Source organism: Perca flavescens, chromosome 20 (genome assembly GCF_004354835.1).
Source record: "Perca flavescens isolate YP-PL-M2 chromosome 20, PFLA_1.0, whole genome shotgun sequence".
Lineage (NCBI taxonomy): Eukaryota > Metazoa > Chordata > Actinopteri > Perciformes > Percidae > Perca > Perca flavescens.
The window spans coordinates 16,778,473-16,803,907 of NC_041350.1; the positions used below are offsets into that span (position 1 = coordinate 16,778,473).

Here is a 25,435-nt window from a genome sequence, read left to right on the forward strand (position 1 = left end):
AGATCTTAAAACAAACCCTTATTTGGATTCTCCTGCTGGTTGTGTTACTGTGGCAGCTTTGAGAAATATTGTCGTTTTGTTCTACTGATGCTCGCAGTGCTGCAGTGCTGCATTTTAAACTGTTGAGTCAGATTTCATTTACCAGCTCTTTCATCTGTTTAAACTCAGTGAGCCGAGGTATCGCACAGAGTGCGTCTGTGTGTGTTTGTGATTTAGCAGCAAGGATATGTGTATAAATTTGCGTGGCTGAATTTGTGTGGGCCTGTCTGTGTACCATGCTCTGTGTGTGTGTGTGTGTGTGTGTGTGTGTGTGTGTGTGTGTGTGTGTGTGTGTGTGTGTGTGTGTACACCCCTGTCTTGTGTGTATCCAAATGTGAGTGTGTGGCTCCCAACCCAGAGCTATTATTGGAGACAGCAGGTATAATATCTGCAAACCTTTGCCGCTGTGCCGGATAAGTAATGGCCTCAAGACGTCACCTTTATCTGTAGCCACACTCCTGCAGCTGGGGCTGTGTATTCCCTGCCTCACACTCCCTCCATGATTCACAGGTGTGGTATTATGTGTGTATGCCGTTTATCCCCCTCCCCCCTATGTATTTGCCACACACAAAAGTGGTCATGAGGAAGGCAGATAGGGCCAAGACTGACACATTCATTTCCTTAACGGCCGTGGATGTGGTGGCAGTCAGTGCTGCCGTCTTTTAAGCAGCTTTAGCTATATATCCCCTACAGACGTAGACACTGGGTGAGCGCAGAACGAGGCGCCACTGGGAGCATCCCATCATGCCCCGCAAACGGTGAAAGGGAGGCCGTGGTGGGGACAGATAGGAAGTAGGATGGAAGGGAGAAGAAGGAGAAGGGGGGGAATTTAGACAGAGACAGAAAAGGCAGAAGCAGAGAGATGCGGGAGAAAGGGACAGGATGAAGTGTAGGATAGATAGAGAGAGAAAATTGAAATGAGACAGAGGGAGGGAGAAAGAGAGGTGAAACAAAGGAAGAGTTAGATGGGGAGTGAGTGAGCTTCGTGGTCTCAGGCTCCATGGGAGGTTCAGCCCAATCATTTATAAAAGGTAAATGCTGTCAGGACGCAGGGCGTTTAAAGGCGCGGCGCTGCAGGTGTGATTTATGCTCTCAGTACGGGGCTATAAATCACCCTGCCTTTGTTTCCACAGGCTGCCGCTACTGCTGCTGCTGCTACTGCTGCCGCCGCCGCGTCAAGACATAACCATCCCTGCCTCGTCCATAGCACACAGGCACACACATCTAAAACACACACACACACACACACTGGACAGCAATAAAGACAAAAAAGAAGCATGATGATGGTAATTGATGGCTGGATGGAGAGTGAGGAGAAAAGGGGTGACCGGTTGGAGTCCATCAATGATGTGTTGAGTCAAAGAGGTGTGGATGAACACACACACGCACACACACACACGCACACAGAGCTATCAGTGCAGAGCAGAGAGAATCTACTCTGACATGGAATTCATGTTTCTCCATGTTTGTAATTCAAACAGTGTTTGTGAATGTGACCCACTGTCTTCTAAAGTTTGACTCCAAAAAAAAAGAACCAGACTCCAATCTGTGAAGCTGCTGGAAAGCAATTTCTGTTCTTTTCTGTAGACTTGCAATATTACTTTGAGCTTCTTCGCCCAAATTAACATTTTTACATCCACATTGTGGTCATTTTTGCAGGTCTAATACTGGTCTGAACTATCTGGTATCTTGCTTTTCTCACAAAGTCTGTCATATGTTCTTTGTAAACTAAGCTACTCTCTAATTGTCTCTTGATGCTATGACAGGCAATATTCTTTTTCTTGTGAGCTCTCTGTGCGCAGACAAAATGGATTTTGAGATTTCTACACGCCTTTTTTGTAAAATATCATCTTAAGAATTTTGGTTCTTCTCAGCGTAACAATGCAGTCATAGTTATATAATGATCTCTCTCATGGATAACACAGCATTTCTTTATAGCTACCAATTCCTTACCCTGGTAACAAGCCATAGCTTACCAGTGTTTGAGTGGTGAGGACATAGGCAGTATTGATATGATGGCTGTGTGGGGGGGAATGGCACTTCAGCAAGGTCACAAGTAGTGCTTATGACACATTGTCAGCATTCTTTAACTAGAGCGGATAAAGCCCTTTGTTCTCTACAAAACACCCACCACTTTTGATGGGACACGAAATGGTTAAATTTCTGTCAACTCTTACGTATGCAGAGTAGTGGTTAAAAAAAAAAGTTGAGGAGAGAAAGGCAAAAAAGCATCTTTTGTAAGTGAGACTGAGAGAAACCAATATCCATCACTCTTAGTGGAAAATCCCACCTTCTTGCGATATACAGTCTAAGATATGCAAAACATTTCAGGAGTAATGTTATGTCGCAGTACCCTGAGTCAATCTGCTCCTGCATTTCTTTGAATGTCTTTCAACAATGCATAAGCCCGAATGTGTTAGAACCACGCTGTTGGCTTTATGTTTATACGTTGAAGAGATCACCGGCAATGGTGAGTAACAAAAAATGGAAAAAGTCCCTTACTCAAAGTACAACCTGCTTTTCAAGAAAGCAGAGATATTGTTCACTGTACAACTACAAAAATATTGTAAAAACATTCCTCCGACAGCAAGAGCAGCACTTTGTCTTCACACATAATCAATCCCTTCACCCAAACCACATTTCACCCTTGTACGCATCACAGAACTCAACAGAAAACCCAATTGGATTCCATAAAGTGGTCAACAATGCTTTCCACTCAATACATAATACAAGTGTATAAATCACCTCGGAGAAAGCTTTCTATCTCTCTTGCTGTGAGTGGGTGGGGGAGGAAAATGGAGCTGTAACACGCAGCGAACACGTACAAGCTGACCTGAATGGCTGCTGGTATTCTGATTTCCCTCAGGAGCTCCTCTCTGGCCTGTGCCGGTGTTTTAGATTCCAGAGGGAGGCCATTAATGCTCAGCCTGTCGACCTGATCCATATGTATGGCTGGCTGTTCCGTTCTGTTCAGCTCCTGCCTACCTGACTGTCCTGCCGGAGCCCAAATTGGTTGCACGTCCCGCAAAGATAGAAATAGAATAACCGACATGGCCAACACAAAAGACGAGCAAGGATGGTTTTACAAGGTGTTTCAGGCCGTGCGTCTGGATGTCTAGCAGCAGCTATTGGACTCTATTTGCAGACTGAGGAACACAAACTGGGTTTCTGTCTTCCTAACTCTGGGACTAGTTTGTATGGGTTATCAGAACATGACTGATAACCACTGTGTCCTGTCAAACAGACCAGTTACCCCTCCTGATAGTATTCTTCAATCGAGAAATGGAAATGCTTTTTACCCCAGCCTAGTAAGGTGAAAATTAAGGGTGGGGAAAAAAATGTATACAGCGTAGTATCGCGACATTTTCTGTGACAATACTGTATTGATACACAGACACCAAGTATTGATCTATTATTATATACTGTATGTGTTGGTCAGTTTGTCTGCTTGACAATTCCATTTTGCAGCAATACAATTGAAGTGAGATGAACAGACAGAGAAATGTATCTTTTTTTTGGGGGACATAATTTGATATTGGGAAAAATTGGAAGTTGGAAAAAAGGTAATAAACTGCAATATATCGCTGAATATTGCAATGTGTTTAAAATCGCAACATCGTATCGTGATGATATTTTATCGTGTGGCCTCTGGTGATTCCCACCCCTAGTGAATATAATGAATCGGTTTACTGGTTGCAGTTCACTTGGTCTCTCTTTTGTTACTTCTTTCTCTCTTATCCCGTCTTTACTCTCCAATACAACAGGATCTGATTTGTCACACGTGATAGGATTGGCCTGATATCCTTTTAATGGTCACATACACTTCTGTGCAACAATCTCCGATTGGCCAGCTGTACTGAGCGCAGTTGAGCAACATCTAGACAGTCTAATTAACAAACCATCTCTGAAGCCCTATTATCCCAATTGGGGACAGAATAGATAGAGTATACAGAGTAAAATAGAGGGCCATTGATTCACTGTGTGATATTTGTTTAATTGCTAATTCATCTGTGCACAACTCTTTCCTGCTCATGTGCATCCATTGTGCATTGCCTTCTGTTGATTCACAAGTAAACATTTTTTTTGAGGAATGACTGAGCTTCACTTGACATCCATTTAAAATGCTAGTAGTGGAGGGTCTCTTTGTCTCTGTAATACTGGGAGCCCTTTTGGTCTGTGTTAATATTAAAAATTAATAAAGCTAGACTGGAAAATAAAGTGGTTGTGAACCGTACTGTCCAGATATAGCGGGCTCTCATCGTGTCCATTTAGCACTCAGCATAGAGTCTTAAGTCATCTTCTGGAACAAATAGAGCCCAGCTTGTATTGCAATACATCTCATCACATTAGGGTGCGCGGCAGGGACAGGGTCTCTGTAGGATGGAGGAAGGGTCAGTAGCTAGCCTCTTGAAACTGAGCAGAAAATGTGATTACAACCCTTTTGTTATCGGGGGGATGTTCTCAATCACATGTGAAGCAAAAACTGTATAGTGTGGTCTTTTCTCTGCCACTGCAACACCGCAATAAAGATAAACGAGGCATTCTCTGATTACAGAGTATTTACTAAAAATATTTTACATATTACTAATAATATTAAAGCAGCTTGTATATTAGAGTAGATGCAGGACTTTCATATATCTTACTCTGTAATGAATGAAAAGGCTGTGTGTGCAGTGCACAAAACAACTTAAGGTCCTTAGCCTCAGCAAATACAACTACAGTAAAAAACAGGTGGATAAATGGAAAGTAGAAAGTTGCAATCAATTGCAATGACAGTTTGCAATCCATATTTAGAAATATTAAATTAATTCCTTGTAACTAACTAACAGTATTTTACACTGTCCTATTTTAAATAATATATCCGTAAATGACACACAGCTATTCCTAAATGTTTGGATATAGAAATAGAAGTAAAATCTTTGCTCATGAAATATCCTTTAGTAGTTGTACAGAACATCCGAGGAACATTAAAGAACATTTTGTCCCTAAGCCTTCTTTAGGATTATGAAGGCTTAAAGCAGAAACATTTCACAAATAGGTTATGTCTTTTTTTAATCCAGTTTTATTGGTTGATTCAACAGTTCTGAATGAAAGTGTCCGCATAAACTAATAATGGACAAATATGTGGAACATGGAAACTTAAATCATTTGAAATCACATCCTTCACATAAAGGGAATAAAGACAGCAGACTGTATTCAATTTGTATTGATTTAATGCTTATAATAACAGGTTATTTAATTATAATGAACAAACTGTTTTAGAAACAATTTAAAACTGAGTAAAAGATGGAATATTGTTATTGAATTAAATGTAATAAATGTACATAAATATTCCCTATATTCCTATGCCTATTTAAATTACTTTTCTTAATTTGGATTTAAGCTCAACAACAGGGAGCTATATCCCTCACATTTGAAAAATCTGGACAAACACTTTGATTTGCATTTAATTTATTTTATTTTATCTATTTTCAACACGAGTATTATTGTAAATAATCAGTTTTACTTTGATTATCATAATTGTCATGAATCTAAAACAATTAAGATTTACAAGTAGCCTATTTTGCCAAATGGAAAAATAAGGCTTAATGATTGGCTGAGAAAATGATCAAAGAACAGTTTGCCCATCACTTGTTGTTGGCTAGGGGTGTAATCCTAATGTTGGCAGTCTAGAAAGAGTCGACTGCCTTCCAGTCTTTTTTTTTTTTTTTTTTTTTTTTTTTTTTTTTAAATTTTAATTTCAAATTGTTCCTCTCAAATTTGTCATCTGTGTTTTATGCATTTATTTATTTTAAACTGTTTTAAAATGAGCATACAATTTTGAAATACATGCAATTCAGAGACTATGTCTGCAGGTGAAATCATTCCACATATGCAGTCTTTTCTTTAGGGATGTGAGTGATATCAGAGTAAAAAATGTCTCGCTGGAGTCTCCAGTGAATTAGTCAGACTTTCATCATTGACAGCTATAAGGCAGAACATGTGAAGAATGCACACAGCGGGACACAGCTAACTACAGTATCTCTCTCTCTCTCTCTCTCTCTCTCTCTCTCTCTCTCTCTCTCTCTCTCTCTCTCTCTCCCCTGCCACCTATATTCTTTCCTTCCCTCCATTTTCTCCAGCTTGGATAAAACCCTAGTAACACTTTTATTGCGCTTAATGGAAGTCTCTCTTGTGCGTAATGTGCTTACGAGGGTGTAACAACACTGTAAGAGCAAGTGTGCAGATGTAGCTGCTTGTTTTGACATTGTTGCTGCTTTGCATTTTGCGTTAACTTAATGTAATCAAAGGATTTTCACTGAAACACAGTTTTATTGTGTACCCTACTTAGACTTTACCATAGTGTACTGCACGTTGGAATAAGGCCATTCCAAAGTAAAGTGTTACCAAGACGATCCCTAAAGCAAGAGCTTTGAGAGCTATAATGCTTACACACTATCATCCCTGGTTAAAAACAAGGGGATTTATCAGGCATGTGTCTGCCTCTGCTGGGGCTAGGGGGACCAAATTACAGCCCCAGTGTCTGGTTGGAGGCGTAGAAGGAAATAGATGGGTCTAGATATAATGGTGATGGCCCCTGGGTGGTACTCCTGTGAGGGAGAAAGAGGAGATTAGAGTGGAGGTGTGAGCTCGCAGTAAGATTACATTTTCCCTCGTTTTAATGGATAAGTGCTTCTCTTTTTTCCCATTTCACTCCCACTATTCTGCTTCTGTTTCACAGTGTTCCATCTTTTTCTCTGCTCTGTCACCACGCACACGCACAAGCACACAAAACGCATACACATGCACACACACTAAACACATATCTCTCCTCTCTCCCTCTGTCACCCTCTCCCTCCGTCCTCCCTCACTTGATCCTTACACCTACATGCTACAGATGGTTTCATTTTATAAGAGATAAAACCACATTTGGTGGAACTGATTAAACAGAGGGAACAACATCCCCATCTGCCATTTATTCCAATCTGAAATTGCTTGGGCAGATGCTGACATCTTTGGAGATGATTGATTTGCCCCGTCTGGCCAGAGAGGAGTGGAGAGGAGAGCAGAGCAGAGCTAGAGCCTCCCCGGGGCTGCAGCTTCCTGCCGCCCTGCCATGGCACCACCACAGTGTCACTTCACCAGTGATGGAGCCCCCAGACCCCCCCGTCTCCCATCCCTTGTCTCCAGCAAGCTGCTGCAATCAGCACAGGCCCTGATTGGACTTGGGCAGGTGAGCGACCAATACACTTTAATCATGGGGCCAGTACATGCCAGATCACCCCCCTCTTTATCAGTGTGTGGATGTGGCGTGACAGAAGTCTGTGCAGCATTTAAAGGGTTGATTCACCCAAATTACAAATAAACACATTGTCTCACTTACCTCTATCTAGCCATGCCGATAGGTCAGGTTTGTTTTAAATTTAAGATCTGTCTCTGAGATTTTTGCTTCTACCCCAATACAACAGAGAGTACAACGGAGGCGATGGGATTTAATTTGTCACTGTGTGGCTGTGCTTAGACACAGTGGTGCTTTAAGGTAAATGCTTAAACATGTTTAGTAGGTATAATGTTCACCATGTTTACCATCTTAGTTTAGCGTTTAAGCATGCTAACATTTGCTGAGGCTGATGGGAATAAGTGTTGGTTGGTTGGTATTTGGTCATTAACCAAAGTATTGAAGAAATAAAAATGTTGCCCTGATGATGGTGTGAGATAAAAAGTCAGTTGAGCAACAAAGTTATTTGAATTCATCTTGAGGGGAGACATGAACGTGTGTACCAGATTTCATAGCAATCCATCAAATAGTTGTTGAGATATTTGTCTGGACCAAACAGGTGGACTGACACTAGTGGACCTACAGTACCGACACCGCCATCCTTAGTGCCATGCCTCTATTGTGGGTCAAAATTCAACAGCAAAATCAAAACCACAGGCATAGCTATATATCATTAGAGGTGAGTGAGAAAATACGTTTCTATTTTTGGAATATGGTTGAATGAATCCTTAAAGTGATTCACTGGATTCCCACAGTGAATCCCCTCAGAAATGTGCTAGTACGGACCATTGGCCTACATTGATGGCTAACTGTTTACATTCATTATCATCAAGCTGGGACCTTTTGATCTTTGGTCAAATGATCAGGGCCCTTTTCACATCACTCAGTCTGTCGGTGCAGAGCGTGAACTTGAGTCGTTGCCGTCATGCTCTCTACCACCGCGGCCGCATGGTATAATTGTTGTGTAAAAGAATACCAATGGGTCCCTGATGATTAGTTATTCCACTCAACCTTCATATAATCAACATTTATAGTGTCCTGCCTGTGGAATTACACTGCCCTCCACTAAATCGACTCTGCGTCATCACTTGTAAACACTCAAGCATTTTAAGATGGAAAACTCCTGCAAAAGTGTCATCAAAGCCAGCGGTGTGTGAGTTTGAGTGTGCGATGAAACGCGCGTTGTCTCATAAAAACTGCTGAGCTGGGCTCTTCAATGCAATCAGGCACCGGTCTCAGCTCATATACTTGTTTGATGATAACCGAAGATGGAGGGAGAGTGATGGAGCTCTCCAAGGGACCGCGGCGATAATTTAGCTCGGGGAGTGGGTGTGAATCATGGTGGAGGCGCAGGCGGTTCGAAGGTGGTGGATGAATCATTAGGGTGGGGGAAGGGGGGGGTGGGTGGGGGTATGGAGAGATGGAAAAGAGGGCAGAGTCCCCGGGGACTTAGATCCATCAGAAAGCACTGCTGTGGCCTCGACTGTAGCATCGACCCGTAGGACTGCAGCCCAATCCCGTCCATCTTTCTTTCTCATCTCTCTCCCTTTTGCAAACTGTTGGTCTCACTATTCCTCTATCACTGTGATTCATAGCAGTCTCTCTCTTTCTCCTCTCCCTCTATCATCAGGCATGTCATTCCACATCAGAGGCCTCATCTCTGCCTTCTCCACATCTCTCCTAAGCTTCTTGAAGTATGACCGGGTCTGAGAATGGCAAATGAATTCCAAATCTGAATGCATGCTCTCACCCTCTCCTCTCTCTGCTGCCCTCCTCCTCTCGCCTCAGGCTGCTCATTCTACCTCTCCTCCCCTCTATTCTCCTCTCCTCCACTCCCCCTTGCCCGCATTCATGGCAAACTCGGATGGGATTCAGAGCAAATTGCTCAACCCTCGAAAAAAAGGCACAGAATAACATAAAAGGAAGACAGTAAATTGTTTCAGTTAGCCGACTGCCATTTTGCATGACTGTGTGACATGATGAACATTGTGCGCTGTAAAACATAGCCCTAGACTGCCCTACTTCTCACAGTGCAATAATCCATTACCAGCAACATCCACGCCTTTTCAAGAGTTTTAGCTCCCCAAGGCTTTGACTTTGGACAGGCAGAGGTTAGAGGAAAACAACCTGAAAACAGCCTTATCTCCCAACACACGAATGTTTGTTAAGGCTCCCCATTAAGTCTCCCCCTGAATTTGCATATTAATTGCATTTTGGCTCTAGTTCTCTCCTTTAAGGCTGCTGTTTATAGGTGCTTTATTTCTTTGAGAAGACACAGATGTCCGCAGGGAGCTCACCTGCAACGGAGGACAAGAATTGAATTCCACAGGAAATTGCTTTAACTTGAGTGTAATCGAATTTGCACCCACACAAACCTTGACTCGCGGACCCGGAGGTCATGTATGCATGTGTATATACATGTACAGTACATAAAAATCCACAAATCCACACACACTTATCAAACACAGAAAGAAAGCCTTCGAAAACAACCTAAAGAAATGAATACTACTACAATATGGAAACTTACAGTACAGGCCAAAAGTTTGGACACACCTTCTCATTCAATGCGTTTCCTTTATTTTCATGACTATTTACATTGTAGATTCTCACTGAAGGCATCAAAAATATGAATGAACACATATGGAATTATGTTCTTAACAAAAAAGTGTGAAATAACTGAAAACATGTCTTATATTCTAGTTTCTTCAAAGTAGCCACCCTTTGCTCTGATTACTGCTTTGCACACTCTTGGCATTCTCTCGATGAGCTTCAAAAGGTAGTCACCTGAAATGGTTTTCCAACATTCTTGAAGAAGTTTCCAGAGATGCTTAGCACTGGTTGGCCCTTTTGCCTTCACTCTGCGGTCCAGCTCACCCCAAACCATCTCAATTGGGTTCAGGTCCGGTGACTGTGGAGGCCAGGTCATCTGGCGCAGCACTCCATCACTCTCTTTCTTGGTCAAATAGCCCTTACACAGCCTGGAGGTGTGTTTGGGGTCATTGTCCTGTTGAAAAATAAATTATTGTCCAACTAAACGCAAACCGGATGGGATGGCATGTCGCTGCAGGATGCTGTGGTAGCCATGCTGGTTCAGTATGCCTTCAATTTTGAATAAATCACACCTCCTCCTCCATGCTTCACGGTGGGAACCAGGCATGTAGAATCCATCCGTTCACCTTTTCTGCGTTGCACAAAGACACGGCGGTTGGAACCAAAGATCTCAAATTTGGACTCATCAGACCAAAGCACAGATTTCCACTGGTCTAATGTCCATTCCTTGTTTCTTGGCCCAAACAAATCTCTTCTGCTTGTTGCCTCTCCTTAGCAGTGGTTTCCTAGCAGCTACTTGACCATGAAGGCCTGATTCGCGCAGTCTCCTCTTAACAGTTGTTCTAGAGATGTGTCTGCTGCTAGAACTCTGTGTAGCATTCATCTGGTCTCTAATCTGAGCTGCTGTTAACCTGCAATTTTTGAGGCTTGTGACTCGGATGAACTTATCCTCAGCAGCAGAGGTGACTCTTGGTCTTCCTTTCCTGGGGCGGTCCTCATGTGAGCCAGTTTCGTTGTAGCGCTTGATGGTTTTTGCGACTGCACTTGGGGACACATTCAAAGTTTTCGCAATTTTCCGGACTGACTGACCTTCATTTGTTAAAGTAATGATGGCCACTCGTTTCTCTTTACTTAGCTGATTGGTTATTGCAATAATATGAATTCTAACAGTTGTCCAATAGGGCTGTCGGCTGTGTATCAACATGACTTCTGCACAACACAACTGATGGTCCCAACCCCATTAATAAGGGAAAGAATTCCACTAATTAACCCTGACAAAGCACACCTGTGAAGTGAAAACCATTTCAGGTGACTACGTCATGAAGCTCATTGAGAGAACACCAAGGGTTTGCAGCGCTATCAAAAAAGCAAAGGGTGGCTACTTTGAGGAATCTAAAATATAAGACATGTTTTCAGTTATTTCACACTTTTTTGTTAAGTACATAATTCCATGTGTATTCATTCATAGTTTTGATGCCTTCAGTGAGAATCTACAATGTAAATAATCATGAAAATAAAGAAAATGCATTGAATGAGAAGGTGTGTCCAAACTTTTGGCCTGTACTGTAGATGAATGTCATCTCAAGCTCTCTGGCTCCCCCAATACCTCTCACATTTTACATATTTTTCCGTCCCTTTCCCACTTTTTTTCTCCTTGTGAATTGTGTTTACTGCTTAGACATCAGAGCATGGCAACTTTCTCAACAAATGTTTGAAAAGATGTGAAAGTTTTAATGACTGAATGGAGTAGGGGATAAAGGAACAGCTGGAGGTTCTGTAATGTAGTGGCTATTCTTATATAGAAGAGGTACACTCAAGCTGTCTCATTTGAAAACCGGCGTTGCAGTTTTATCCATACTTAAGAATAACAGGTGATTGAGCATTCTCTCGTCCCTATCTCCAAAACAAGGTGAACATATGGGACTTAATATATGATGTATGAATAATGTACTAAATGGCGCTCTATATGTGTGATACTGCATTATGCAGAGTGGGCCTATTTATTATTTTCAAGATAATAGTATAATTTCACAGATTTTGACTCATGGATTTTTCTTTTCCACAAGCTTGGTTGCAGTGATGGCATTCCATTTAATAGAAAATACCAGACAGTGACTGTTATAACTGAAGAAGTCATTATTCTGATTATTATCCACTGCCAGTAACAATGTTTGTGATGATCTGTATCTTGAACATAACTATTATATTCCTGGGATGCAACTAAATTCCACCACAGGAGACTTAGTTTTATGGTAATGGTCCTTTATTCAACTGAAAATCTAATGATCTGCACTCAACCCATCGGAGTAACTCAGTTCCGGGGCATTGATTTCCTTTGTGTTGCAGATTGATCTGCGGCCTGTTAGAGCTCAATATGTCACAGCCTTCCTGGAAAAGGGACACAATAAAAAACATGCATGAACACGTGCTAGAATATAACTATAAGTAGAATAGAAAGTGGTGTACAGTCGTCTAAATATCATGAAAAATATTATGCATAATGCACATTTCAGCGTGTATCAAAGACTAGCGTGTACTTGCACATATTCTAAATGAACTACATCATGGGAAACGCTAATGACGATTTCATAGATGCCACTGGATCGCCATTTGGACTCTAACATGATCATTAATGTGCTGCTACGCCACTGGCCCTAATGCCTCTGCCATCTCTGCTCTAGTGTGAATAATACGTGAGCAGTAGCCTGGGAGAATACAGTCTCATTATGGCTTCCACTGCAGTGGACCACTCCCCAGATCTCCCTGTAGCTGCATCATCTCCCTTCACCCATTGGACCACAGCCCCCCGTAAGGCAGATGCACACAAGCATGCAAATATTAAACCCTTAGTCTTTCCATTAGGCCATTTACTGTAGCACCCATCTCTTAACATGGTTGTCTGGCTTCGCTGTCTCGTCTGCACTAATTCAGACTGGGCGCAGACCCCCATCCGCATGTGTTTGAGAGAGAAAGAGATCAGTGTCTCAGTTATGGAGCATTTATTGATGAGGATAAAAACAAAACAAGAGAACCATACAGGGACCTTGCAGTGCACCACATGTGACACGCTGGAGCCCTGCAAGAGCATACATGCCTATGCGTGCACATGTTCGACTCTGTTTTGAGGAGGTTTCTATGTGATATGTGTGTATAATGTGTTCTAAGGGGTTCAGTAGGCACGCAATGGGACACATAGGGCTGCTCTCCCGCAGATGCAATTAGGCTAAATGGGATTATTCCTATCACATTTCAGACAGGCCGGCCCCACAGCCACCTGGGGGAGAGGGTGATGGGTGGAGGAGGAGGGGGGTGATGAAGAGGGATAGTGAAAGGGGAAAGGGGGTGGAGAGGTGGTGAAGATGCAGAGAAGGGAATGTGGTCTCTTAGAGACAGCATCCAGGGTAGTTGTAATGCAGGCTGTAGCAGAGCACACTGATGCTATTCTGAAGGAGAAAACATGTCTGGCTTCCTCATACTGTGTCTCCTCACAGTTTTCTGACTATACAAAGTATGAAACTGGGTCCATATTACATGATTCAACACATTTCTGACCCTGCGTATAGTGGCATTGTATGTTGTCTTTGATGTGATGTACTATAGTGAATCCCCCCTCTAGTAAACAGGCTAAATGTCAGCATCTTCAAAGAAACCAAGGGAGGGGGTGGCTGACATTTTCACACCAGGTGATTGTGCCCATAGATTCTCCCCATAGAAGCGGTAATCTACTGATCTGTGTGGTCACACTGGTGCTCAGCCACAGATTTTTCACAACTAGGTAGCTGTTTTTTTGAAGGGCTATGCAATCAAAGTGCTGCATTCTGAAACATGAAAAACAGGATGTTTCTCTGTTTTTAGTTCTGACAAAATGAGTTGTTTATTCTTGTCTCTGTTTCATGTTGAAACATTTTAATTATAGTTTTGCACCAATTCAGGGTAGCGCACTTTCCCACTGAATGATGTACAAGAATCAGCAAACAGTTTTGTAAGGTCAGAATTCACAAAGACCCAGCAGTTACCAAATTTAAATTAAAATACCAGGGAAAACAACTGCAGGCCAAATCTTAAAATCTGAACCTGTATTTGTGCAAATTCTTGGGACTTTAAAGTAAATGTTTACATGATGATCAGGGCTGTAGTACTTGAGTCCGGTCTTGGACTCGAGTCCGTTTTTCTATAGTCTCGGACTTGTCTCGGACTCGCTGGTATTCGGACTTGGACTTGTCTCGGTCTTGGCCACTGGTCTTGCCAAATATGGCTTTTGGTCTCGACCGAATCCAGGTGTCTTTACTCTTTACTATGTTCCCATATGACGTTTTCGCCGCTACCTATGTTTGTTTACTATTGGAGGGAAAGTGAAACATTGGCAATCTAATAACCAATCACACAGGTTATCTTCGCAGGGCACGCTCTGCATCTGCGTGCCCTGCTAATTTGCATTGATTCACACACTTCCAAATAACAATATAATACAATACAATATTTTTTTTTCAGGGAAGGCATAAACCAACCATAGGGTTTATAACCAACCAACCCACTCTGTAATACTGGTCACTTCTTTTCTACACTACTGTACATCTGGAGTGAAGCTATATTGTCATTTAGTTACTCAAATGCTCAGTACTAGTACCTAGAAGTGGTAATAGTAGTGGGTTGGTGTTTGTATATCAGTTCTAACACTGTTATTATGAGGTATCACCATATATCATCATTCTGTTTTCTTTAGATTAGATTATATGATATCAAGGGGAATGTCTTTACTTAAAAATCCTGGGTGTTGTGACACTGTTTTTGCTTTTAAATCAACAAATAATAACCCCAAATGACTGATAATGTCATGGATCCATTAGACTTTTTTTTTTTCTGTCCTGGACTCGGTGCTGATTCGGACCTGAACCTTTTTGGACTCGGTCTTGTCTTGGACTCGAACCTCTCTGGACTTGGTCTTGACTTGGACTCGACTAGTCGTGGTCTTGGACTTGTCTTGGACTCGACAAAGGTGGTCTTGACTACAGCCCTGATGATGATACACAACATTAGGAAACAGGCCAATCTTGGTCCTTGGTTTCCACCTTAAGTGTAACTCTCAGAATGGCTTTTCTCAGAAACGAAAGGTCATGGGACTGAAGATTTAATTAAACATGTATAACTCCCTTCGACTGTCAACCGTATCACAACTCACACATGCGCCGAACAGTGAGACATGTGGGCCAATGGTGGACCTTCCTCACCTACATGCACTTCCTTGGCAGGAGCAGAGCAGCGAGGGGCACAGTGGCGCCATCCTCCCGGTCTCCCACGCTCGCTCTCACATTAATCAAAAGGGATGTGGTGGTTCCCAGCTCACCTCGCACTCTCCTGGTGCCAGCTGTGTTTGGGACGGGCCCTGTTGGCCTGCCTGCCCCTAATCACACACTGTCATTGTTCCTTCGGCCTTGTAAACACCGAGCCTGCTACAGCTGATCAAATCCAGGGTCACATACGCTCAGTCTCACATGCACAGATGCATGTGCACTTACATAGACCTGCGCAAACACACACACACACATTCTTGCTTCTACGCATACAAATTCACATTCAAAGTTTTAAATATTTTCATTTACAACACAATGGCATCCATGTCTTACTGTGTGCATCAGACACAATCTCTCTTCTTATTTATGGTTAAGCTTATATCATTTATTCATCAGAACTCAAATTAATTCATGAACACATCACAGTAATCAAGCAGGGCTAATACAAAGAAGCATTACAATCTTTACCCTCTGTGCCAAAGCACATGCAGATAATGACAATAACTGCATTTCACATGCTGGTTCCCTCTGGGATAGATGCATCAAGTGCTCCCATGTGAATGCGGACAGTGAGTGTGTACATTTGTCATTGAGAGCAAATAAGTGTCTGGGTGCAACTGGACATCTCTTAATGATGAGGAATTAAATGTTCATTGTAGACCACTGAGAGAGACTACAATATGCTCCCCAACACGGGGGGACGGAGAACTGAGACTGAAGGGGGGGGGTGGTGAACTGGAGAGCTGTGATAGGATACGGCCCATTAATTATTGAATTTGCTGACGCTATGACAAATGGCGTTGTCCTAACCCTCACTGGTGCCTGTGACTTTTACAAGGCCAGCTGGACGGAGTCTCAGCATTTCTGCTGTTATACCACATATGCAGGTTTAAAATCTGTGCTGTTTTTTCAGGCAATTTTCTCAGCACACCTGCAGTGTGGCAGAAGTTGGATTAAGTAGCTGGAGTAAAGTATCTCTAAGCTGGGGCCATTTACGCTGTTGCAGAAACTGAAATCCTCCTGGAGAACCTCCATGCAGGTTTTCCGTTTTGTGGAATGAGAGTAATTGAGTGAGGGTGCATGTAGGTGAGACAGTAAGCAAGCCAGTGTGGGAGTCAGTTACACCTCCGTGTTGGGTGTTTTTGCAATGCGAGGCCAGCAGAGAAAGAAAGGCAACAGTGTGCTGTGTTTGCACTGTGTGGGACGGCCTCGTGCTCCTGACGTGTATGTGGTCAACGGTGCCCTAAAGAGGCGTCCACTATAAATTGTGGGCTAAAACCCTGGAGGCTCTGGAGTGTATATAAACCTTGTACATTCTCCCATCCGTAAAACCCTGGAGGCTCTGGAGTGTATATAAACCTTGTACATTCTCGCATCTGCGCCATGAACACAAAGTTACAGTACATAACTGAAAACCTGAGCTACTGTCCACTGTGTGTTTGTCTGTCTGTGCTTAATTTTCTGTGTCTCTGCCTACCGCCAATCCACAGTATTGTGAGCAATCTTTCGTAGATGCATCATTTCATTGTTCATCTGTATCTGACTGCATCTAACCTTCAAACACCTCCAACACTCCTAGTGTGAAAAGTGAGGAAAAAATGTGGAAAACAAAAGACAGAAAGAGAAAGCAAGTGAGAGATCGTTCTCAGAGAACATGCTGTACTCTGCACTGAATACAAATAGTTCTTGTTTGGCTTGTCTAAAATAAGCCCCATTACAGTTGTTAACCTTTAACAGCAACAATGTATCACCTGAAGAAGAAAAAACACGCAGCTGTTCATCTTTATCATGACTTTTAATATCTTGCAAAAATGAGTCTCTGGTGAATTGCACAGGGCTTAAGTGTTACTAATTTGAATTACTAAACAACTGGGTACCACATACTGAATAATGGCTCCTTTTATATGAGACACTTAAGATTGCCCGAACCGTAGCTAGAATAATAGCACCATTTATGAGTCAAACGTATGGTGAGAAGTCACAGAGGGCATTCTCTGTGTATTTGTCTCCTGTGGTGTTTGCCCGTCTCAGAATAGAGTGACTGTCTGTGAGGGAGCCAGGGTCTGCAGGCCTTATTTCCTTGCTAGCTACACCATCGTTAATGGCTATCCCTGTAGATACAGCCTGCTGCCAGCTGCTGCTCTGGCCCTCTGGAAAAGAGGCTGGCAATTAGACCTTGCACTTAAAACAAGGTGAGTCAGGACCTTTTAATGGTGCACTATTTCTGCGCTCCCACACATGTGGCCGCTTAGATTTTCGCTGCGCCAGAGAACTCTGGGTACCGAGGCGTGGAGGTTACTTCGTCCAAATAACTGAGGTAGTGGGTGGCTTGGTAACGGTGCAGAATTGTTCTGCAAAAATAGCGTTTTGTGAGCTGCACTTTTACCTTCATCTGCAAGCCATTTGTCAATAGTGTTATTGTTTTGTCATCTCTAAACCAACCGCTAATTAACCTGTTCCAGTTTGCTGGAATATGCTATAGCTAACATTATGCATTAATAAGAGCTACAGGGCTACTGCTGCTGCATGTGAGCTCTGTATTGGCTCCCTGTTGCTTTCCATCTGAAGGGGGTGAGATTTCTAATTCTGTCCTGCCTCTCATCTCAGACCTTGATAAGATGGAGGTGAAAGGCTGCCTGTGTTTAGACTGCTGCACCTTGTTTCCTTGGACCTTACCCAGCTAACCTTGAGTCTATACGATGATGTGTGTAAACGCACAGACATGCATGCTCTCTCTCTCTCTCTCTCTCTCTCTCTCTCTCTCTCTCTCTCTCTCTCTCTCTCTCTCACCCACAGAGAAACATACACAACCATACACACAGCAGGAAGAGGGCGTATCAACATGAGCATGGAAGGAAATTATTTACTGTTGCACAAATAGAACAGCGTAGGCAGAAATAAGAAGGCTAATATCCTTGCTATTTTCTGCTGTTGAAAGAAAAAATCTTATGAGTGTAGAACCTCACATCTGCCTATTTTGATCTATCTTTAATTTCCTTTATTGTGTTTAAATGTGACCCTTTTTTATAACCGTGTGTCAGCAAAATATTTTCCACTGAAGTATTTTTAAATTCTTTTAATATCTGGGGAATGGGCTTTTCAAGGAGTGGCATTGAGCGAGAAAAAGAAGGCTGATGTTGTCTTAGTGAAATCCACATGCCTGCCAGGTCCTTCCTCGTGCTGTGGAATTTTATTCCTCTGACCAGACTGGAGAGATTCACAGTGATCCATACACTGTGACAGACGTAAAGGCCATTGGACTTAGACTCTGGTTGGCTGGAGCAATAAGACTGCCATCTGAGGAGGGGGCTATATGCTCATGATAAATGACAGCCTTCAACCTAGCCAATCTAAATAGATTATCTTGGCTGCATCCTCCCACAACCAGGTGCCAGTGTGTAAAATGGACCAACTATGTAAAAACCATACAGTAACTTGCTTTATGCTGCCTATTCATGGCAACATGAACACTAGGAAGCAGCATGGAAAAGTGGATTCAGTTGTTTTTGTCTTTTGTCTGATCAACCCTTTTTTAGGTGGTAAGCTGCTATATTGAGTACACCCTACATTTTAAACAATGTTAAATCTCAGCATTGTTTGTTTCTGCCAGGTCAAATCTTCAATATGCAGATAATGTTTATGTCTACTTACATTTATAGATGCATACTGTGCACACGTGTGTGTCTGCAAAGAGCACTCTGTCTTTTGTTCTCCAAGAGATAAAGAGCATCCACTGCTCAGTACCAAACACATAAATATGCATTAATCTGTTCTGGTTGGGCGAATCTGAAGAACTGTCAAGCGTCAAATGTAAAGGTCATGCTTTGCTTGCTGTAAGGGGGGAAATCCTGGAGACCATGGTTAAGGCACTATTTGAATAAACTATGCAAGGATTTACAAGAAGTAACCTTCAGGGGTAAACACGCCCCCTTCCCTCACCAGGGAATAGCTACCATTATGAATGCGTTCTATCACCAACTTCATCATATCGGCTCAGACTATAGATGTCACACAGATCATGATAAATCGTCAGCTGGTGAGCACCAGTATGGTGTAGATGTTGTTCTTTCAGAGTAAATTGTCAGGCTATAGTCAGGCCACAAAATTCATCCTTTCTCTAATTAGCATAACGCTTTTTACATCATTTGCACATTGTTTATTTATTAGATATAACACTGCAGTGAATAATATTTTGTATGGAAACAGTGTGCACAATGGATTACCTTTTTGAATTTTGAACAACGTACCCCCACTCCAACCCCCACCTCTTTCTGTGTAGCATGACAGCCGAGCAGAATGTGGCAGGTGGAGGTCTTTCAGGCAGAGCGAGGGGTGACCTTGCCACTTCCTCTGTAGAATTGGTTTGGTTGGTAACACCGCGCCAGGTCCCAGATATGTGCTACGGCTCTACAGACAGGCCTGGTGAACAGAGGGCCAGGCCCAGCCCGAGCCTCATGCCCAGCCCCATGGCAGCAGATGCCACATGGCGGCCCCAGAGCCTTCAGCCGGCGAGGAGACGTAGGCGAGCGCCAGCCGGGTCACTGAAGCCCATGTCCATGTCATGCACAGAGAAGGCCTTCTCAGCAGGCAGGCAGGCAGCCTGCCGTCCTCTCCTGTCCCCCCTTTCTTGGAGGCAGAGTGTAACAGCTCGTTTGCACGTGCTTTGTGTAGATTAAAGCACGAGGCTGTCAGGAATAATTAAAAGTAATAGAGCTTAGCACTTTTTGGATGAGTGTCCTAGACAGTGATACTACTGTCTGGGTAAGTGTGTTTATTTATGTTTCGTGTGTGTGTGTGTGTGTGTGTGTGTGTGTGTGTGAGACTGTGTTTACATCCATACATGTGTACATATAGTATGCGTATGTGTACCATTCAAATGGATGTTCACAAAACATACTGACATGTGATACATAATGTAATGAACTAATGATTGTGTGTGTGTGTGTGTGTGTGTGTGTAAAAAAGAGAACAAGACAACAAAGTCCTCTCATCCCATTAAGTCTGTTCTTCAATCACCCAAATGGTTGCTTGAGCAAAGTTAATTGCTACTGTGCAGTAACCCACGTAAAATGCATAACAAAGACGGAATAATTAATATACAGAGGGCATGTAAAAAACATGATGCATAATTGACATGGTTTTGCTCGGTCATTTCAACCATCAATCTCTCCTCACACTCCTTCCCATAAATCTGCTTTTTGTTTACTCTCCGAGTACTTGTTTTGTTGGTTTATCTTGAGCATTTTAAAAATAGGATTCTAAAATTCATGCCTAGTAAGTACCGTTACCACATTCATATTCTTTGGCATCACTTATGTTCATATTTATCAGTATATTAACATATTTTCAGCAAGAATTGTTATGTTTCATTTTTCTTACTTGCCTTTTTGCACTTTATGTCATGATGTTCAGCTTCCTGCTTCAGCTACTCACAGTAGACCATAGACCGTCGGTGTAGAAGGTTTGGTTTACAATTTGGCATATCAAAAGTTTCAAGATTAATTTTAGTTATATCAACAAATAACTTGGTTAAAATTTGAGTAAAGGATAGAAAAGCAATGAACAAGTGCACTAAAAATTAAAACCTGTCTTTCTGTTTCTATTATTTATCATTATCCAAGGCTAATGGAGTAGCTAGGCAACACAAAGAAGAAAAAGATTTTACGTCAATACTAAAAAATCCTTACATTTTTTCCATCATGTCATAACCTTATTTTACAGTTCCTACTCTCAGCAAAAGGAGGGCTATGCTTTTGTTGTTGGGGTGTATACATTTGTAAAGTAAACCCTATGTGCATGTACAGTATTATTAAGCACAATTAATGTGGTTTTTGAAAGAAAAATGTTAAGGGTGTGACGAGATCTCGCAAGATTAAAACGTGACGAGATTTCTCGTCGAGGTGAAAAGTTGTCTCGTGAGGCGATGTGATCGCCTATTACTATTGAAGATCCCCCTGCCACTTTTAAATCATTTGTGTGGCAACATTTTGGTTTTCCTGCGGAAATAATAAACGGCGAAAGAGTGACAGACAAGACGAACGCAATATGTAAACATTGTAAGAAAAAAATGCTGTATACCGCGGCTAACACGAGCACTATGCAAAAACACTTACAGCACCACCACAGCTCTCTACTAACTACTGCACCCACGACGAAAACATTAAAAGGGCAAACAACTCTAAAAGCCTTTGCATCTCTGCCACCGGTAAGTGCAAGAGCCACGGCAATAACGAGGGACATAGGCGTTTTCATTGCAGCTCATATGAGGCCATTTTCTGTGGTGGAAAATGTCGGATTTTGGCGACTCCTCCACACACTGAAAACGAGGTACGTCATCCCATCACGCGCGCATTTAACTCGCACTGTAGTCCCAAACCTCTACAAAGGAGCCAAGGTCAGTTGAATAAAAAAACTATTTTCCATTCATATATTTCATCATTGAGGATTTCTTTAAATTTTTTTTAAAAATCTTGTCTCGTCTCGTTCTCGTGAACCCAATCACGTGATGTGTCTTGTCTCGTGGAGTAAGTGTCTCGTCACACCCCTAAAAAATGTTAATATGCACAGTAATACACTTAAAATCAAAGGTTTGTTCGACTCCACTGTAGGTTTGGATGTCAAACTTTGCAGAACTGCTTGGAACTTTGGAAAATGACATTTGTAATTTAAAACAAATAAGTTTGACTTATCCAAATAGGGGAATGTAAAGGAAAATGTGAGACCAAAAGGTCATTCAGCAGAAACACTTAAAATGCTGTGCTTGGATGTGGAAATGGGTGCACAGCACATTATGAATCAGCTGATGTTTATCTCAAAAATGCACTTGTGAATGCTTTACCTAGCAAAAAAAGTTATTATGGGGTTTCCTCAGGACTCAAGCCATTATTAAGAAAAGTCTTTACTTAGATGTTTAAAATATATTTTTCCATAATAGGATATTTACTTCTAACACTAATGCAAGATCATTTTTCATATTTTCAATCTAGATTGGCGCATGGCTGTTTTGTTTAAATATAAAATGTGCTCCTCCCCATTATAAAAAACATATATGAGGATAAAAATGCTCACCAAAATGAAATTCGAGGGGACAAAATTACTATTTGGACTTGGTACACTAATAGCGTGATGAATTATGGCACATTTTCTTCAGGGGACATTGCTTGAGGAAATGTTGTAAAACGCCCATGGGAACCGGCAGTCATCAATCACACATGGTGTGGTTGGGGGTGTTGTGGTGGCCCTGAGGATTTGGGGTCTACACAGCAGCCAGTAATCTAAATGGTGACACTGAGCTCCAAGGCCTCCATGGGGCTGCCCGCTCTGTTGCCTGAAAAGAAAACCGATCAGGGGAAAGGGATAAAGGTTTGTTTTCTCCTTTTCTAGGTCATTATTTATTATGTGAAATATCAACGTCCTTGGCTGCTGCATGGGATCTTCTCTCCCCCCCCCCCTCCCAATTGACAGATCTCATTATAAGATAAACGTGACAAAGATAGCTCATAATGCTTCAGAGAAATGTAACACCATTAGCAGGTCATTGTCATCGTTCTAATGTGTCCTTTTAAGCCGCTTAGTGAACTGGTGCTGAAGTGTGATACAGGGATTAACCTATCAGAGAGTTGCTGCGGAGGAGTTGAGCCGCCATTGATGGAAATTTTTGGACGTGTGGCGATATCTTCCCAGGCGCTACGCAGAGTCATGGTGGAGCTTGATTCCTAAGCACACTGAGGTTTCTGGGATACGGGGGAGGATGTCTGGAGGGGTATAGGCATGCACAGGGCTGGTACTGGCGTGTACTATATGAATTCCTTAGTGTTGCATTGGTGGAAATGCTTGGCATCAAAACATGGCAACATTTGTTTTTCCTTACGTGCTTGGAAATTATTTTTGTCATTTATTTTCATACATTACCTACTGCAGGTTGCTTATAGTGATAGGGCAACAATTATTTTCATTACAGAAACACAGCAAGCACTGGTAGTTGCACCACTTCACTCCAAACAACATAAATCTTAATATATTGGCAAACTACATCTCATTTCTAGGACAACCCTTTATTAAAGAATGTGCTTTTAATGAGTTGACAGAACTGATATAGTGAGGATGGGCGTCTGCCTCTGTAAATTAATGAGTGAATTTCACATTTGAGTCGTGGAAATGACTTCAAAATGTGAATGACAGCAAATGCTTCCAGGGTTAAATGGTTATTTATGAGGCCATTGTTTAATTCTGTCGTACAGTAGAACCATCTGCAGTCATGAGGACACATCGTTATTGTTCAGTCATTCATTGCACTTTTGGTGACTGTTAGCTGACACAATTTCACTGATCAGTTTCACGACCTCATCAATCATACTATTAGCTCTAAGCATCACATTAACATCGTATTAAAGTTGGTGAGCAACACAAAAGATGCGTGTTAATGATGATATAACACACACTAGTGGGCGCATTGTCTGTGGCGCACACAGATATACACACACTTGGTGTTTCCGTGTAAGCTCTGTTAGATTGAAATATTCTATTTGCTTCAACACATCTTAACTCAAAGGTTACAATAGTGATTAGAAATAAGAAAACTCAGTTTCATACAATGTTTACTATATGTAGCGTGACATGTTCCAGTCAAGTTTAATGGAGGTAAGACATTTTAGCCCAGCTTCACTATTCCATTTTCTAATTTCATGGCTCAGCAGGAATTATCAAAGCTTTTTTGATTACATTTTCATATGACCTTGATCTCAAAGGGCAGAGCAATCAATACAATAGCCATTAGCATCCTAATAATCAGCATCCTAGTAATTGTTAGTGAAATAGTAATCTTTTCTCAAGCCCCAGAATCTCTTTTAGCTTCTTATTTATTTATTGGGCATATGGAGGGAGAACGGGGCTGCTAGCCGAGATGGATGTGATGAATAGAGCCCCGAGATGCAAATTAAAATGTTTGTAATTAAACCCACTGATCATAATGGCTTTCTTGCTGCAGTCCTGCTGGTTCTGGCTGCAACTGAAATGGATTTTAGTGTGAGATTTTTCAGAATTTGAGACACATATTTTGCCTTTTGCTTCTTGAATTGTGTTGTTTTCTATATTTGTTTAAGTTTTTGGTATGTTAGCATTGCAGTCCGAAAGCAGGATTGGCATGGCGTGCTGGAGCCATCTTGTTTACATACAAACATCAGACAACAATTGAACCGGCAATGCACCAAATGACAACGCACTAGTCAGAGTAATGGGACTATTTATTCAGCTTTGTTAGGAGAAGAGGTCATGTGATCAGGGGATAGTAATTATAGCATACGCTTAATTACATTAGCAACCTCCTGTCTTTTCATATTATCTCTGACGCAAAAAAACACAGAGAGATTTGATTATGTTAATAAGCAGTGTTTTATACATGGTAATGGAGGCCTAGTTCAAAGCCATTAGTGCTATGAGGAATATCCATTTGAGTGTTGGAGCTCTTGAACGCAGCTCGGCTGAAAGTGCACATTGTTTAATGGTATTGATCAACGGTCTAGCGAGCTCCGGGGCTTTTGCTCATTACTGTGTCTTATTCATGCTTTCTTGGGTAATGATGCCCACACAGCAATTACTGCCACAGTCATTTAGATGATCTAAGAGAGAAATCATAATCGTAAAAAAGATGGTGGAGAAACAAAAGAAAAAGGAATCGCGTCGTTATCTGAGAGAAAGGTAAATGGCTTATTGAGAGGAAACGTGTCAAGAGCTCAAGTATATTGACTTCAGAAAAATCTCCATTAACTTCCATCAACCTCTTTGAATTGAATCCAGTGAAGTCTTAAAATCTTGATCTTACAAACACAACTGAGAATAATTTTCTTAAAGAATGAGATAAGCTCATGCTCTATATTGTACAAATACGTTTTTTTTTTTTTTATTAAAAGACATTTATAGTTTTAAAGTGGACTAATTTGTCTTTTTCTACTCCTTATTGCAGTAATCTCAGTCACATTGTTGACTGCAATGACTTGTAATCTGATTGGAATAATATTGGTTTCAAGCTACAGTACAATTTGGAATTTGTCAGGTGTAGTATTTAATGTCAGTGCAAAGACATCTTGCTGGTGTATATTCAGTATGTGACAGCTAAAACTACTACAATAGTTATGACTGCATGTCTACACAGGCACACGACTACAGTTTAGAACTTCTGTTTGTTGTCCTTTGTTTGCAGTCCTGTTCCTATGTTGCTTTAAGTGCAAATTATACTTTCCATGTCCGCATAGCTGCAAAGAACCATTTGATGTGAATTTCATTATCTACCAGTGTCTAG

General features: G+C 41.8%; 1 long non-coding RNA gene across 3 annotated transcripts in view; it reads left to right on the forward strand.

The window, feature by feature from the left end:
* LOC114547140 (uncharacterized) overlaps window positions 1–25,435 on the forward strand; it is a 100,368-nt gene that overhangs the window by 44,186 nt on the left and 30,747 nt on the right. For 2 of the 3 annotated variants that reach the window (XR_003691113.1, XR_003691115.1), the window contains one exon: window positions 7,023–7,252. The exons of the other annotated variant lie outside the window; for it this stretch is intronic. This is a non-coding gene — a long non-coding RNA (uncharacterized LOC114547140). The remainder of the gene's footprint in view (window positions 1–7,022; window positions 7,253–25,435) is intronic. 3 annotated transcript variants of the gene reach the window in all.